Source organism: Lygodium microphyllum, chromosome 8, assembly GCF_053477565.2.
Source record: "Lygodium microphyllum isolate KBCC chromosome 8, Lygodium_microphyllum_v1.1.10, whole genome shotgun sequence".
Classification (NCBI taxonomy): domain Eukaryota; kingdom Viridiplantae; phylum Streptophyta; class Polypodiopsida; order Schizaeales; family Lygodiaceae; genus Lygodium; species Lygodium microphyllum.
This window is the reverse complement of record NC_141142.1, coordinates 127,175,645-127,189,866: the sequence shown is the minus strand read 5'-3', so window position 1 is coordinate 127,189,866 and position 14,222 is coordinate 127,175,645. Positions and strand designations below refer to the sequence as shown.

Sequence of the window (14,222 nt, the reverse complement as noted above, 5' to 3'; positions counted from 1 at the left end):
ACTGAAAAGAATTTGACTATATCTACTACACACTTCATAGCCTAGCCATTTGGTTCCAACTCCTCATGAGTGAGGGTTGTCTTTATGACTACCCCAACTCTATTTCAAGCACTTCTCATGAAGAGAAAAACAATACCTGATGAATAAAGTATCATGCAAGTCACCATTAGCTATGTTAAAATAGAGCACATTTTCCAAAGTATCTCTTGCATTCATGACATAAGTTATATGAACAAGTATTGTAACTTGATTAGACCACCAGTGCATGCATTGTATCTTGTTCTACATCTTAAATGAGTAATTCTCTGCAAAATCAGTAACTCAAACAACAACATTGAATGGAAACTTTATCAAGCACTCTTCAAATTGTTGTGCTTGCCATCGAAAAATGAAGTTGTGGTTGACGAAGTGCCTAAGGTGAGAGGAGAACAAGTCAATAAAAGTAGTGTTTCTCATTCATTGCACTACCAAGTCCTTCCTTTTCTTCTCAGTCCTACATGCATCTGCTTACCTTGTCAAGACATCCGTGAAGATCTTTACAGTCACATCCATACTATCAATTGAAGTCTCACGAGGATACATTGTCAACCCATCAATGCCACATCTATCACAATATCCAAGCAATCATTTTTTTGCATGGTGTTTTGAATCACGAGGATTTGGACACATAAGTGATTCGCACATTCGTGATGCTATGATACACTAATTGACTTGCCATACACTGACTCGGATCATCATTTCTACAATAGATGAAACATGTGCAGGCATGATCCTTTCCATGGTGTCCAAGGTTGTTTTGTCTCATCATACTAAATGGCTCCTTAAAATATATCATTTGGACATCATATATGTATGTGTATATATATATATATATATATATATATATATATATATATATATATATATATATATAATGCTCCTTCAATTTATAGAAAAAGTAATGCTTAATACCTCAGAGCATCTAAGATATATTTGTACTTCTAGATGGACCCTTTTAAACCTTTGGTACAACTCAACCTATGAGATTAAACATTGAAACTCGTGCGATTGGTTTTTCACTTAAAGTAATCATTAGTACTACACTAGAACATTTTGGTATCCTTGTTTGGTACTATATAGTATAGATTTGGTAATATACATTACCAATTTGAAACTTCATGGTACCAATTTGAGACTTGAGACTTCATATTCATAATTTTAGTACTATGCTAACAATACACTATGTTTTGGCCTCTCAAGACCAAAATAGAAACACAGGACACACCGGTCTACCTGAAATAACCCTAATACTACACAAAACTTCTTGAAAAAATTTACAGCCATTATACGCACATAATATTCAGGAAAAATACTCAAACATGAAACACATATCATATTCATGAATGCAGAATTATTGTCCAGAAAGATTTCATACAGTTTACTGCCATCACAACCATTCATGATGAAATAACTTGAAGTAGAGAGCATTAATATTTAGGCTACATACACAAATAGATAGAATTAGCGATCATCTACATGCTCTGCATGAAGAATCTCTCATTCTTGATATGCAGGATCTCCACAAATACAACTTCCTCACGTTTTTTACCTGCCCTTGCCTTTCAGGTGAAACATCATATGAAAGCTAAAGTCACTTTACATATACTAATCCCATAAACCTAAAGAAATACTAAGGTATGAAATAGTACTAAATAGATGACAAAATCCAAGCCCTAACACTTGGCACAACCCGATGGATGACTGGGACAGTCATGACTCGAACCCACAAGCATGCAACTAAATTATATGTAAACTAACCCAAAGAACATTGTTATACCTTGCCAGAGTCCTTGCACCCCTTGACAAGCCACACTAAGCAACAATGAGTAGAGCCCCTCTAGGATACTCAAAGCTCTCTGGTGCAGTTGCATAACCAGCCCTAAGTGTCAGTAATGTGAAAATACCAACTAATCCCTTGATGCAAAGTGGAATACACTGCAACCATTTCAAGGCAACACACCAGTACTGGAAACCGATCAAGTACAATGGCATCCATACTATATCATAGAGAACAAAGATATAGAACCATGATTGAATCAATAAATCACTACTCCAATGGCAAAGAGTAGAAACTTTGATCAGGAAATATGTCGATGACACTCCAACATCTGCATCATAAGAAATATATGGCAACATACCATACCACTTAAATCTCAAACATGAAATTGCATCTCTAAAGAAATATGCAAGATAATCCAAGAAAACCTGTAAAAGAAAACAATAAAAATTTGCATTTGCATCTGCATCATACTCATTCATAGCTTCAATCTGCACTATATCACCTAAAAAATATTACTTTGCATCAATCCAATTTGATAAAACTTGTATCTGTTGACTTTCTAGTCTATTTTCATGTTTCAGAAACTCTTGATCTTCATGTTACTACTATACTTGTTGTTTTTCAGCTTGCTGCAATAATTCTTACTGCATTTCCTGCTTTATAGACTGCTGCCATACCATTTCTTGCTGTAGGAAATTAGGTTACTATTGTAAGAATTCAAGTTGCAAGAATTTGGGTTGCAAGGATTCAAGCTGCTACAATCCATATTGTAATTCTGACATTACCAGCAAACCTAAATACTCCTAAAGTGCTGAAATCTATTGAAAACTTGAAAATTCTAGCAAACTAAAAAAGTCATCTTGCAAGTAAAGAACTTAAACACTTCCTGATAGAGAAAACTGCAATATACTTCTGGAAATGTCATCCAACTCATCACAAATCATCACTGCTATGCTCAAAAACTACTTATCCTGAACAATATCAACCATTCCTGCCAAAACATCAACTACATAGATATCCACTATTGCAGGTACTTGCATCATTCTATTGGCTTCAACTTCATTTCCAAATTGATTAGAATACTTCAAAACTTCGAAAATATCATGCTAAGCTAAAGCATTAACATCTTAATCATTATCTTGATCGTCCACATCTTCATTGTCCACTATAGGCTCAAATTCTTCAGTATCCTGATTTTGGGAATTTTCCTACTGCTCAGGATTAGGATACATAGCTCTAGAATTCTAAAATAATTTATCCAATTTAGTCCTTGCACTTTTCTAAAGTTTAGACTACTCCTTCCTTGCCAAAAAGTCTTCAAGATGCTGTCTTGAATAGTCATAAATAGCAATATGACCAATTTGCTGATTTTCAGGTATCTCTTTGAGTTTATTTTCAGGATAACATGTTCTTGAGTCTTGATTTAATTTATTCTCCTCATTCCTCAACCTCTCCTAAAATTGAGGTTGCTCTTGATCTTCAAGAAAACTACCTAAATGTTGTCCTAACATATTTTGGCCTGCAGATTGAATAGTTTGATGTTCCAAAACTGCATTTCCAACACTGATAGGGTGCTCATGATACCCTTGAATGATGCTCTCCACATCTATTTTAAACGCAGGTACCATTGAAGCATTTTCTTGAAGAAATAATTATTCCACATCACCGTCTACTTCATCTACCATATCAATTGTTTGTGCATGTAGATCCTCAATAATAATATCTTGATTTGGAATATGAGAACAAGCCAACTGAGTATGCAAATCAACAATTACATTATCCCTTTGAAAAACAACTTCCTCAAGAGCATTAATGACATCGAAATAATAAGAAACTTTCAAATCCATTGCAGTCCTAACATGAGAAACCTCTTGTTGAAGCCATGCTTTCTCTTCTTGAAGCTGATTAATGACAGATAAAGCTTCAACTACTGCAATTTCAGCTGTATTCCTCTCCTTTTCCAACTCAGAAGAAAGACATTGAATCATCTCAGTTGAAGATTGAGTCATAGGACATAAATCATGCAAATCTTCATGAAAACCACATGAATGGACTAATTTTTGCAATTCCCAACTTTTAGCCTACTGTTGTAAATCTGTATCTTACTAAAAATTGTTCATTTGATGTCCTAAAACTGGCTAAAAACTAATATGTTGTTGTCATGAAGCTTGTTGTCCTAAAAATTGCCCATACTAGCAATAATCATGAAAATTTACAGCAGTGAAAACAGGCTAAATTTCTTCAGGTTGAACAATGAAATGACCTGGAATAGTATTCAACATGCTGGAAATATAGGTATGCTAAAAAAATACATCCAAAAATTGCACTACATGTAGTGGCATTTCAAGTGCTTATAAAGCCTCTTCAGTGAAATATGACTCCCTTGATGCATAATCTTCCTCAAAACCAGTAAGAGAACCAAGAAAATCATCCATAATAGCATCTTCATTAAGAAAATCATAATCCTCATGCTTGTAATCCATGACAACATCATCTTCTTGAATATGCAAAGGATCTTCTTGATCACTAGACTGATCACCAAACTGATCAATTGTAATAAAGCAATTTTCATGTTGCTTTAATTAGGAAATTAACCTAGTTTAGACTGGAGTATAAAAGGCAAGAGGGTGCCAATGTAAATCATCTTTTAATCATTTTTCACATCTCCACTTCTTGGAGCTTGAAGGTAATTCCTTCCCCACCATTGTAAGGGGTGAGTTCCTTGCAGCAGCCATCATCAATCGATTCTCAAACTTTCATGGCTTCAACATCTCTTGTAATTCTTGGTTGTAAGACGTCTTGAATAAGAAATGGCAAGCTATGGTTCCAAGCATTTCTAGTTGGTCTTGTGTAAATTTCCATTGAAGTGATAAACTTCATTTCATCAACTTCCTTGATGATAACTTCAACACTTCTTTCTTCTTCAGTACAACAAATTTGAGATTGATTATAACAATTGGCAAGACTCCAAAGTATGGAAAATAACTTGAAATTGTCGATGTAAAGTGTGTGATCCTCCACTCTCCCATTGGTAAACTCTTGTGTTGGGTTTGGGGTACTCAAGGATTCTTGGCTGCTTTAGCTCTTGTCCTCTCTTACTCCCTTAGCCTCAATCTTTGGCAAAACCATAGGTAAAGGGTAGTAGTCATCATCATCACTTGAACTTGAATCCTGATCCGAATCCAAAATATCATAATACTTCTCCTTGAGCTTCTCAACTACTCTAAGCAATCTTTGAACCTGCTTCAAACTTGAGCAAGACTTAACCTTCTGGCCTTCATGATCATGATGCCATTCATAAGCATCATCAAGTATAGTCTCAAAAGAAGTCAACTTTTCCCATGCTCTATCCAAACTTGAACCTAAACCATTCTTTGTTGTTGCTGAAGAGAACTTCTTGCGAATACCATTAAACAGCTTACACATATCAACCATGCAAAAATACTTACAAGACTTCCATCTTTCACAGGGCTCATGAACATATGGACAACACTTTGAAGTATGTCCATGCTCAAAGCATACTTTGCATCTCTTTTCCTTCTTCTTGGATTTACCTAATAATGAAGCATATCTAAAGTTTGAAAAGAACCTGCTTTTCTTTGAGCCAACCTTCTAACTTCTGTAATGATGGAATCGTAGATCTTCAGCCTATGATATTCAAGTTATTCCTTAAAATTTCTTGAAAACTCCTTTGTTGGCTAGACCTGTCAGTTTTATCAAGCTTCCTCCCATATTTCCTGCAATTCAGGTTATGCTTGTCATTTCCATCCTACAATAATTCAAGTAACCAGCCTGAAATTCCTGCAGTTCAAGTAACTGCCTGAAATTCTCGCAACTCAGGTAACTACCTGAAATTCTTGCAGTTCAGGTAACTGCCTAAAATTCCTGCAATGTAAGCTATTTCTATAACTTCTCGTAGTTCAGGTTACCATTTCTATTTGCTAGACTTGCTGTAGACAACATAATTGACTGGGAAAAACACACTGTCTTGAATATTAGGGCCCCCTTATTGCTTGAGTTGAGATCAGCCATCACAAACAACACTTGATTTTCAAGAATGACATACAAACATATAATACAACATAATTGTTCACAGCAATATGCTGTCCTAAAAATTGCAGATCTGATATTTCTTATACTTGAACTTCATGACTGCCTTTCTTTATGAATATGCCATCCTAAAATTTTGATATGATAGCTTCATCTTGAAACTCTCAAAATGATTAGAGATCTGAAAATTTCAACCTCAATTAGAAGCAAGAATATGCAAATTGAAAGATGAAACATGAACAACCTGCCTTGAATCCATAGCATTGAAAATTTTTAAAGAGATCAAATTCTTCAAGAATAAGAACTTCAAAATGTCCTCCTTCAAACAGTGTGACTGCAAGATGTGTCTTATGCAAAGATGACGTGATACCTACAACTTGTAGAAGTGCGAAAGAATGCATGAAGATGCAAAAACGCCTTGAATTTTTGAAAAATCTTGCTACATTTTCCTTTTTTTTTTTTTTAATACCATATCTCCTACATCTTCTTGGAAAAGATCAGCTTTCTCTTATTAGCAATTACATAATTGCCAGTACTATCCTCATTCACAAGCTGACCCTGACAATTTCTTACTTCATTGGCAAACCATATCCCTTTCTTTCTTCCTAGGCCTGAAGCCTAAATCATGAGAACTTTTCCCATGAAACTAGCAAGATTTTCCCATGAAACTAGAAGGATCGCCAAAGTGTTTTGGCCTCTCAAGCCCAAAACAGAAACACAAGATACACTAATTGCCTAAAATAACCCTATTACTGCATGAAACTTCTTGAACAAATTTACAGCCATTATACGCACATAATATTCAAGAAAAATACTCAGACATGAAACACATATCATATTCATGAATGTAGAATTGCTATCTAAAAGATACTACACGGTTTACTGCCATCACGATCATTCCTGATGAAATAACTTGAAGTAGACATCATTAATATTCGGGCTACAGACACAGATAGATAGAATCAATAATCATCTGCACGCTCTGCATGAAGAATCTCTCATTCTTGATGTACAAGATCTCCACGAATACAACTTCCTCATGTTTTTTACCTGCACCTGCCTTTCAAGTGAAACATCATATGAAAGCTAAAGTCACTTTACATATACTAATCCCATAAACATAAATGCATACAAGTACTAAGGTATGAAATAATACTAAATAGATTACAGAATCCAAGCCCTGACACACTACTAGACCTAGTTGACAACTCTTTTTTTTTCTATCCAGAATCAATTTGGTGCTTTGCATAAATATTTTGGTACCATGCTAGGAAAAATAACAATGTACTAGACCCCACTGGTAATCCTTTGTGTATTACACAACCCAGTTTGGTACTATATAGAACCAAATTGATACTTTATAGAAGAGTTTTGGTGTTATCCTATGAAATATAATAGAGTACTTGAGCTATTAGGTACTATAAAGTACCAATTTTGAACTTTACACAAGCATTTGCTACTATTATAAAAAATATAAAAGTAGTAAAGCCATTTGGCAACCCCATTTGGTACTGTGATATACCGATTTGAACCTTTGTAGTAACCTTTTGATACTATTCTAGGGAATATACTAGAGTACTAGATCCTTTTTATAATGCACAGCAATAATTTGATACTTTACAAAAGTATTTGGTACTGTGCTAGGAGATCTAATAGAGTACTAATAGTACTAATTTGGTACTTCATATAAGCATTGGGTAATTTATAGTACCCTTTTGGTATTATATTAGTGAATGTAGTAGATCACTAGATCCAATTTGGTTCTTTATAGAAACATTTGGCACTTCATAGTACCCTTTTGGTACTATTACCAAGGAATGTAGTAGAGTAATAGATCCATTTGGTATTGTGTATTATGAATTTGAAACTTTACAAAAACATTTTGGTATTGTACTATGAGATACAATAGACTAGTAGAGCCATTTTGTCCCCGCCCTTTGGTAATGTGCAATATTATGATAAAGTACCAATTCGGTACAACACTGGGAATGTACTGGTACCAAAATGAAATGAAATTCTCTCTTATGTGCCTTATATGGAAGTAATGAGTAGATGGTGTCTAGAGATTATTACATGGTACTCCAATTAGTTGAAAGTGCTATTGAGTACCTAACATGTGCTATTGAGTACCTAACATGGAAGAATAGGGCAGTACAACATACAATTTGAGTACCTTTATATCAATATGGGTTCTCTTATGCCAAAGGTTTCTATAGGAAGCAAATGATGTGATATGAGTTTACAATAGGAAATGAATAAGGTACAACAAAATGTACTATATGTAGACTATAGGACACATGGCACAAAATAAAGGAATAAAAGGCTTGAGTTGACCTAAGAATCATTGATGAGATGGACAAGATGCTTCACAACACTTTTTCCTCCAATCCTCTTCCAATATCCTTTTCAGTTTGGGTGACACTTGAGTCTCCATGCTCCAAAAGGCATAAACCAAATCTTTTAATTCACATGTGATGATGTTGCATTGAGGCAATTGTCTTTGAGAGGCACTCAACGACAAAACTTCCTCATCATCTTTGATCTCAATATGACAATTGGTTGCAACAATGTTTCTTTTATGAATACTCAAAATACTTGCTATTCTTGTATGGTAATTTATATTATGCTATTTGCATATATCAACACCTTCATCAAAGAAGAGGTCATGTGTGGAGTGGAGTACCTTGAGTTAGCTGAGTGTGTTACAGAGGTTGGATAGAAGAGCACTCTCAACATTACCAATTGGTGATTGTAGATCCTAAAAATTCAAATGATTCATTGAAATAACTCTCTCTAGGCACTTATTGTAAGCCCTAGTGTCTGCTTGCACCAAAACTTTATCACATTTAAACATATATGATTTCTTATCTTTGCTTTATCCATTGAAGATGGATTTTTGAACCTGTTACTTTATTTTTCTTTCCTTCTCTAAAAAGACATTGTTGCATCCCAAGGATATTTGAATTCCTCCATAATCCAATCCACGGATTCAATGCCTTGCACAATATTGATGCTAAAAACAGCTTCCATATTCTCACTAGGTCTATTTGTTAGAAATGAGAAGCTATCATGCATATTACCCATGGATGTTGAATTAAATTGTGGCCAATATAGAGAGAGAAAGAGCTATGACCGTATTATGACACCAAACCATGCTTTTATCCTTATAATGTGTATATGGGAGGATAGAGTACATGAACTTATGTGTACACACGTGCATGTGTACATAGAATGTACTTAATGTGTGATTCAATGTTCTTTCATCCCATATAGCCAGATAATCGTAGCTCAATGTTACATAACGTAAACTCAATTTTGCACAACTTTTGAATATAATATCCTCTAACACAATTGCAAATCTTTTGGCTACGTTGAAAATTTTTCCTGAGGAAATTCCCCTAGATTCTCTCAAAAACTTTTAAAAATTACTCCTTTTTTGAAGTAGGGTAAAGATAACGTATGGATCTCTAAATATCTCAAATTTATATATTTTTTGTAAAGACTAGTATGATGAAAAGATTTGTTTCTTAAAAAGTAAAGTATTTTTTAGGAATTTTTTTCCCACACAAGCCAATACCTCAATATCATAAACTTTATACATTATAAATTTATTTCTTTTTCCAAAATTTCATAATAAACTAAATATGGTATATAATAAGAATGTTGAAACTTGGGAAATTTGATGTTGAGATAAAGGCCAATGTGGCTAGGCACCCATCTCATCACTAACCTTAACTATATATGCACGTACTCATTCTTTATTATTTGAGTGATAAGATAATAAGGTGCTACTCACAAGAGAGCTATTGGAGACACCACAAACATAGTGTTGTGTGTGTGTGTGTGTGTGTGTGTGTGTGTGTGTGTGTGTGTGTGTGTGTGTGTGTGTGTGTGTGTGTGTGTGTGTGTGTGTGTGTGAGATTTCCATTCTCCTTACTACTCCAACGGTTGCTATCAAAGCAAGAGGGAGTCTCCAACCAACAATGTCGATAGAAATCTTCATGATCTCTACCTTAGATGGCATTCAATGTGTATGAAGAGGTTGAAATATTCTTAAGGTTAGGCTGTGGAGAAATTTTCCGCTCTATTTTTCGATCTAAGGTTGTTTCGAGGTCTATTTTTGACTTGTAAGAGCCGCATTACAATTCTGTGTAGAGGTTGCTCAATAACTAGAAAATAGTTTAAGAATTACGACATCTACTATAGAGACATTGCATATAGGTTATCATGCATTGTTAACCAATTATACTATTAATAAATAGTTTTAGATTACAAATAGATTAACATGGTTACAAATTATAGCTTTCATAGTTTTGGAGATTATTGTTGGCTCCTTCTAGTTGCAGTAAGTATTACAAGAGTAGAGACTTGAATATATATGTTGTACCAATTCTTGAGCTTAGGATCCTCCTATTTCATTAGATTTATTTTGAGGTCTTCTCTTTGATGGAGGTACTTCCCTTGGTGGGCTCCTCTTCTTTTTTGTGTGGCTACTATCTTCTCTCCAACTAGTCTTGATTTGTGTAGAATGAGATGTTCCTTTGGCTTGAATAGACTTTTGAGATGAAGATACATTAGTTGACATTACCTTACCTTGGACAAAAGAAGATAATGCAATCGTAAGGTTCTCTTCATCTTGAATTCCATCTCTCAAAGGCCCTACACTGAATTGATCATTAAGAGAATTTCTCATCCAAACCAAAATCTTGGAATTTTGAACTATTAGAAATTGTCAAGCAAACCATGGAGCTTAACTTGAAAAAACATGTGACTTTGGGGAGTTTTCCAAAAACCTTACCTCAACAATGTAAATTTTGATGCACTATATCAACTTGGCTACAAAAAATACAAGATTTGGTACTTTTTTGAATGTGGACAAAAAAAGCAATTAAGCACAACCAAAAAGAAAAAAAAATCATAATGGAAAAGCAATAGAGAAAAGAAGAAATCTAAACTACTTTGAGAAAAATTACCATAAATTGCCAATCTAAAATGTAAACAAATGACCCCCTATTGATATTTATAGATAAAAGAAACAAAAGAACAATGTAGTGAAACTAACTTCGAGCTCCACTACTTAACACTTAATATACTTTAATGTACATTGAGTCAAGTAAGCTGAAAAATCATACATAAAATAAGTGAACTTGATGCACTACATCAAGTCCATGAAAATAAGCATACTTCCACATCCCATATTGTTGCACGTTGGACCCTTCTCCATCAAATTTCTAAGGAATTTCCTTTCTTAGAGTTCCTTGTAAGTGTGATCAATTGGCAAGCTTTAATGATTCTAGTTAACATACAAGTTGATATTTTAAAAATTAGTTACTCAGTGATATCAAACCTTCCTCTCTTACATGGCATAACAACAAAAAAACAATATCATTTTTATCATGTCAAAAAAAGAGAGATTCAAAAAGACAATAGGGTTTTAATCGTGGATTTCATGTGGTGGTATGCATAAGTTGGCTAGAGGGGGGAAAAAAAAACAAACTTACTAGAAAACTTGACTCACTACATCAACTTGGTTGAAAAATTGGCAAACTTTTTAGAAAAGTTGATGCACTGCATTAACTTGGCTAAAAAAACTAGCAAATTTTAAAAGAAATTTGATGCGCTACATCAAGTGGGACAAAAAAATTGTACAAATATCAAGAGAATTTCAAGCATTGCCTCAACTTGATGCACAACATCAACTTGGTCGAAAAACTAGCAAACAACTCTAAGAAACTTGATACATTACATCACATTGGCTAAAATTTAACAAAGCTTCTACTAAACTTGATTACACTATATCAATTAAAACTAGAAAATAAAATAGAGTGATTGAACTTGATGCATTATATTGAGTTAAATAAAGTATTAGCAAAAACAGTAGGCAACTTGATCCATTGCATTACATTAGTCACTGAAATAGCAAAATCCTCTAGAAACTTGATGGAGTGTATCAAGTAGGACCAAAAGTGGATCCAAATTCTGAGTGACATCGATGCACATCAAACTAATAGGAAATTTAGTAAACTTTTCAAACATCTGGATACATTACATCAAGTAGACCAAAACATCAATAAAATTGCTAAACACCTTGTTGCACTAATATCAAGTGAAACTCAAAACTATAATGCAACTCTACTTGAATTTGATGCACTACATCAAGTCAATAGAGATATTGACAAACTCTCAATACAATACATCAACTTGCCTTCAAAAACTTAGAAGTTTCTTAGCACCTTGATGTAAAGGGTCAAGTTTTCTATAATCTTAAGAAAGGTCCTTGGTTAAGTGATCAAATATGTTTTATTATATTCACTATAGCTTGATACATTCTTTCAACTTTGCCTACTTTTATCAACCATGATTCACTATAGAGATACAATGGTTCCAAAAAAAAGCATAAGGATACACTTGTAAATAAGTACACATTAGCCATGAACTCTATAAAAAATCCTAAAACAAAAAAAAAAAGTAAGCAAAGTTGAGCCGATACAAAGGTACATTGAACCTTGATGAGGTGGATATATTAGTATATAATAATTCACATATAACCATTGGACATCTTAGAAAAAGTTAAACCATTGCAATTCTTAAAAAAGAAAGTTCCTAGTTTGCAAAAAGATGATAATGACAATGTTAATCATGATGAACCTAAGGGAAGCAAATGCACTAATAGTAAAGCTAAAATCTTGGAAAAGCAAGATTTGCATTTAGATGAAAGCGATGCTCTTGTTGATAGTATAGAAGAGGATGCATCGACATAATCTAAGATATTTGGATCGATTGTTAGATAAGAGGGTTGTGCAAAGAGAGAGAGAGAGAGAGAGAGAGAGAGAGAGAATTCTTCTATTGCACGTGCAATCAGCCGCTGTGCACCCAATTGAGAGAGAGAGAGAGAGTATATTAGAGAGAGAGAACCGTCGCGCGAGAGGATGCTGCGCCCGCTCCGTGCCGCCCTGCCCTCGCTAGGTCTGGTGCGTCCTGTACCTGCGTTTACCTGCGCCGCCGCCGCCTGAAGCCCTACCTGGTGACTCCCACTGTTCGCCTCAGGCTTGTCGTCCTTTCTGTGCGCTAGGCCGTTGCGTCTCGTCACTTCACTCGCGGGCTGCCTCTCTGCCTGCCTCTGTCAGTCGCGGCTGCGCCCTGCGCTGCCGCCAGCATCCCTGGTGTCGCCTTCCAAAAGTCCTGCTCCTAGAGCAATCGGGAGCAGTCGCCCTACTCCTGCAGCGTGTTCGGTTCCGGCCGCCCTGTCCACGCCCAGACGCCTGATCACTGACGTCCTGTCTATGGTAGCATCCCCCTGACGCCATGTTCCCGGACTCTGCTGACGGACCCCTGCCCGGCACCCCAGCCTGTTCATGTCCTGCTGTGGAGACCGCCTGGCCTGTGTTTCGCCTGTCTGCCCCTGCACGGTGACAAGTAAACCTCAGTTTTCATTAGCTCTCCTTACCGAGCACACCCCGGGACAGCACCTCTGTACAGAAAAAAAGGAAAAGCGAGAGAGCCGGCAAAAGAGAGGGTCAGTCCTCCCTCGAGATCAACTCATCAGATACGATGGCTGGTTTGGATCTGGATTTCATAAATCAAACAGTGGCAGCACTGGGCCCGAATTCTGATGCGAAGGAACCTGAGGATATGGTTCCGTGCAACGAAGAGCTGCCCCCTGGTCCCGACATCCAGTCTGCGGATAAACGTACCAAGCATGCTTCGGAAGAGATAGGCATTCCTCAGGATCGGTCCTATGCTCAGGTTGCCTCGGATTCGGTGGACTCTCAGGAAGTGGACTGGGAACATTTGCTGGAATTTGCAAACACCTTGCTTGGCGATTATGTTCAACATAATCAGGAAGCCTTCGCTGACTCTGCACCTGATGATGTGCTGGATGCCACCGTGGACCCAAAAACTGTATTACGCTCCTTTTCGGTATTCTATGATCGCGCTGTCATACTCTTCTTCACTGGGCGAATCCCGTTGCTTTCCCGTATTCGCCAGTGGTTGCAACATCTGTTACAAGGGGAATGTGTTGAAGAGATTTTTGTTGGCTCCCGGGGTTTTTTTGAGGTCCTGCTGAAATCAGAAATGCACCGTGCTGCTCTCCTGTCTAAACTGCCTTTGTTTTTTGATCGCCGGTTGGTTCATGTGGTTCCATGGCGTCCAATGGCAGATTTTCAACGTCTACTGCAACGTGAATGCCCGGTCTGGGTCGAGGTGGAAAACTGTCCGGCTGTTTATTGGCCATTATTGAAGGATGCTATGGCCGCTGTGGGCACTGTTCTGGTCCCTCCCAGTCTCCGGGCTGTCAATCGCAACCGCTTGTGTATGCTATGGGACACTGCACGAAAAAGGCCTGCCTGGT

General features: G+C 36.3%; 1 pseudogene; it reads right to left on the bottom strand.

Annotated features, from left to right (window-relative positions):
• Window positions 1–321: 321 nt before the first annotated feature.
• LOC148032835 (uncharacterized) lies at window positions 322–13,176 on the bottom strand (annotated as a pseudogene).
• Window positions 13,177–14,222: the final 1,046 nt, after the last annotated feature.